Raw genomic sequence first — 5,092 nt, 5'->3', positions numbered from 1 at the left:
TAACTGATCAAACAAATCATCAATCTTATGTAAATGGTACTTGTTACGAATTGTAACCATGTTCAACTCCTTATAATCAATACACAGGCGAAGCGAACCATCTTTCTTCTTTACAAATAGAACCGGTGCTCCCTAGGGTGATGTACTCCTACGGTTGAGTAATTGCTGAATCTGATCCCTTAGCTCCCTCATCTCCATTGGTGCCATCATGTATGGTGCCCTAGCAATAGGCGTAGTGCCTGGAGCTAAGTCAATAACAAAGTCAATCTCACGACCAGGTGGGAACCCTGGAATCTCCAGAAAATCATCCGGAAAGTCTCGTACAATCGATATACGATCCAATGACACAGTAACCTCTTCCTTCGTTTCCTCCTCCACATGGAACAAATAGGTATTACCGCCCCCCTTATTACGTGGCATAGCTACAACATACATATCCTGACCAGGTATGGTGAACACAATAGACCTATCAAAGCAATTAACTTGGGCATAGTAGTGAGATAACCAATCCATCCCAAGTATCACGTCATAAGTGTGCATGTCCAGGACCAGTAGATTGGTTAGAAATCTGAGTCTACCAATATCTAGTGTCACAGGCCCATCACTCTCATGTAAAATGGCAGTATCACCCAACGGTGTAGAAATACCCTGTGGTCTAGTGCAGACCCTCATCCTCATCCCAGATAAAGCAACAAAAGTCCTAGCTACAAATGAGTGTGTAGCACTCGTATCAAATAAAAACGTCCATGCAAACCATGAATAAGAAACTTACCCTCAACAGCCTGAGGTGCCTGAACATCCTATGGCACGGGGTTATACGTCCTGCCATAGTGCAACAGCTGTTGTGCTTGTCCTTGAGTCTGCGGCGGTGCCAGTTAAAAAGCCAGATGTGTCTGTCCCTGAATTTGTGGAACCTGTGGAGCTGGTAGAGGCACTAGCGCCCTCTGTCCCGGCTGCACATGTTGTTCTTGTCCCTGTCCCTGTCCTGCTTTAGGACACTGCCTGGTAGTGTGACCATACTCTCCATAAGTATAACAACTACCCTGGAAAGTTCCAAATAGCCTCCTCTGTCGATTAGCCTGTGGCTGACCCTATCCTGCCTGTGGTCCCCCATTCTGTTGACGCTGAATAGGTGCTACATCCTTGGAAGCATCTGGACCACCCTTGTACTTCTTCCAAGGCTGCTATCCCTGGAACTTGTCCTTGTCATTCTGTCGGTATCCGTTCCCATTCCCTTTCTTAGTTGATTGATTAGCAGAGTCTCTGTCACCCCACTTCTCACCCTTGGCCTGTCTGATATCCACAGTCAACTGATACTGCTGTAGAGCGGCGTCTACCACCTGAGCATAGGTAGTATAGGCTGGACTACCTGTAATAGCTCTCTTGATAGACCACATCAGTCCCTTGACGAAACTGTTGCACTTCTTCTCCTCTGTATCCACCTCCTCCGGTGTAAAGAGAGACAAACATGTAAACTGCTACTCATACTCTGCCACTGTCATGTTTCCCTGTTGCAGATTAAGAAACTCAATCTTCATGGCTACCCTGACTGCATAAGTGAAGTACTTCTCATCAAAGCGTGCACTGAGCTAACCATAGGTCAACGACATCCTCTCCTTTGGGGTGGTAACTGACTCCCACCACTCTAGTGCATCTCCAACTAGCTTGAAGGTAGCAAACATCTGTTTCTGAACCTCCGTACATTAAACTAAACGAAGATGTCGCTCGATGTTCTGTTTCCACTGGTGAGTTACTCTCGCACCGGTGGAGCCTGAAAACACAGGTGGACTCCCCTTTGTGAAAGAGCTCCTAGCCTTTTCCCAAGAATCCGTCTGAACCACTGGTGCTAGTACAGGTGCCTGCTGAACCGGTGGTTGATTCCGGAGTGCAGCTGTTACCCCTACATCTATGGCCCGAGCAATAAGGTTGTTGAGGTGAGGAGGATACTCTGGATCTCCTCCCTGATCCTGAGTCTGCTGAACCTCCTCATGCACCTCATAATACTGCCCCTTATAGTACTGACCCTCATCCTCCTGACGCTGCCTACGGGCCGCTTCCCTTCGTCGCTGATTGTTCTGTCTGGTTCTTGCATTAGCCATTCTGTCAACACAAACAGATAGACATCAGTACAATTAAACCAAACCGTAAAGAATACAAAGAATCCAAAACTTAAGCTCTAAACAATAGAGAACGCTACGCGAAAGACTTAATACGAAACATCCTAGAGACCCTTGAACCTGGAGTGCTCTGATACCAACTGTGATACCCCTCGGATCCGAGACATGGGTTGATCAGGCCCAGGCCCAAACTCGAGGGAAATATCAAACAATTAATACGTAATGAACACAGATGACAAAATAAATTTAAGAAATAAAGTTTAAGCTGAAAGAAACTAAAATAAAATCCTCAAATAATAAAGACTAAATAATCCAACTCCAAAACCTCCAAGCGTACAACTCAGGAACCCATCTCTAGTGGACCCCTAATAATAATCCAAACAGTAATAAAAATAACTAATAAGACATCAAAAAGTAAGCTACGAAGAGTAGTCCTACACCGTCGGTAGAGTGAATAGAAACCTCTGCTCAGCACGAACATGTCTAAGTCTGGAACTGTCGTGTACTTGAAAAATAGAACCCGGTCAGGCCCACGCGCAAGTTCTATACTACTACAACCCAAACAGAGGTCCGATATGAATGTACATCCTAACCAATCCAACATTAACTAAATAGTTCATAGATATATATATATATATATATATATATATATATATATAATCACACTAAAGGACTCTCATTGGCTTACAGGCCGGTCTTAACCTGAGTAGAGGTAACATGCTAAAACGCACACAAAGTGAGCATGTGTACCTAACCTAAACAGGGTACACCTCCAACCATCGTAGCCAGCTATGTATCCCAATGCATATATGCTTCCTAACCAATGACTCTGAGACTCAGGCTCACATCGTGGCACCATAAAAATATATTTAAAATTCATTCCAAACCAAAAGTTTCATAGTGATCTGACACAAAATACAGGTAGGATTTAACTTTTGTAGTTAATCCATCATTCAATCCAGTGTAGGTAGGACTAAGCATTTTTGAGCTAATCCCCCTAGTATGACACCATCCCATACCGATGCATACAATCCATCCATCCAGTGTTGTCAATATAAACGACAGTAAATACCAGCATATCCAATCTAAGCACAACAAGAACGTTTAAATAGCATGCTTGTTAAATACATCTAATATATGATTCTCTAACAAATTTTTAAGTACAGAGAATAAATATAATCATCCAATAACCCACAATAAGCATAATAAAATTAATAATAACATTTGAATTAAATGCTTACTATAACTACCACAATATCCGTAAGTTGATATAAACATCAATTTGTAATCATCAACTAACTTCTTATTAAGCACAATAGAAATTATTATTGGACATGCTAAATCTCGCCATTGTTATATGATATAAATATAAATTCCAACTTAAAATTGCTAATTCAAAACTAAGCAATTTTGATCATCCTCATCAAAGTAAACCTGAAAACTTCTCTAAGAGTTTCAGACTGTGTCCCTGTTTCAGCCTCTTATGATATATTATAAGTTACCATGCCTTCTTAGAATTTATCAAGGGTTTATTCATTACAAAATACCCCTAGAACCATTCCTAAAACATTCTAGAACTTCAAAATTCCAAATACAGTAGCCTAAGTTCACAAGAAAATCACATAAAAAAAAATAAAAACTGAAATTCCTTAAAGGAGCCGGCTCCACACAAAGTGGAGCCGCCTCTAATGATGGTGGAGCCGCCTCCACTTAATCCTAGAGCCAGTTCCACCCGTAGTGGAGCCTGCTCTGCGTTTTAGTGACTCAGTTCCTCCTCTGTTCGTCTTCTCCTTCCACCCCGGCAGTATTAGACTACTTTGTTCCTCCAAACCAACTTCTCTACTAGTTAAAACTAAGTCCCAAGGTGCTCTAAAGTTATTTAAATTCATTACTTATTAATCAAAATTCATCCAAAACATGAACAAGCAAAAACAATTTACAGACGAATGAAAAACACAGACATGAAACATACTGTTTTGAAACAACTAATTGTGCAACCATATTAATTTAACGTTATTACTTCCTAGAACTGAATTAGTGATGCAAAGAACATGAAGCCTAAGGGATTGAGTTAGATATAAAACTTGCCTTACACCGACGGTTCTTCCTAAGTTCTCCGGTGAACTTTTCTGTTTGCTCCTTCTTTCTCTGTTTCCTCTATCTTACTATGTCGTAATATAATTCTAAAAAACCCTAGGCAGAACTCTTAGATAAGTATTTATAGAACACACTAACCCTAGACTTTGTTAAACCCTAATCGGATTACTAGCCCATAAACACAATCTAGGTGAAAAACATGACGGCTACTTATTTGTATACCATATATGCAACCAACCCTACTGTAACGTGATGTTAGAAAACCATTACTTTTAATTAAATAATTTTATACCATTAAATCAATAATTAACACAATTACATAAATAAATAATAATAATAAATAAATAAACAAATAAAAATAATTAAATAAATAAACAATTAAAGCAAAACAAAAAGCCAATTAATAAACAATTAAATAATTAAAAATTCAATTAAAATAATAAATTAAATACCAGGACTATCCTTTTGAAATTAGGGGTATTACAAGATTAGATAAAGCAAATGCCTAAGTACTATGTCAGATTTGAACATAGCCTAAGGAACTCCAGTATAAGATCGTGTTTTGAAAACGATTTTTTATTTTATTTTTTTATTTAAAAATGAACTAGATGTCAAAACTGACTTGGGTGGTAAGTTTGAAGTTGACATAATTATTGCCTTGTTACCAAACTGGTTTGACTCTTTTAAAGTGAACTAAATAATGAACCAGTTTGAGTTCACACTCGTTGATATTTTTATAGAATTGGTAACAGATGAAGGGATAATCAAAAGTATGGGCGTTCTAATCAATCTAACCTAGTCTATACCATCTTCTTCTAGGCCCAAGTGGAAGGGCAAAGGAAAGGAGAAGGATGATAATAGGACTAGGCTAGCACAAA

Source organism: Cornus florida, unplaced genomic scaffold (assembly GCF_030987335.1).
Source record: "Cornus florida cultivar Cherokee Brave unplaced genomic scaffold, ASM3098733v1 CherokeeBrave_3.0.0_Hap2_Chr01, whole genome shotgun sequence".
Lineage (NCBI taxonomy): Eukaryota > Viridiplantae > Streptophyta > Magnoliopsida > Cornales > Cornaceae > Cornus > Cornus florida.
Note: the sequence above shows the minus strand (reverse complement) of the source record.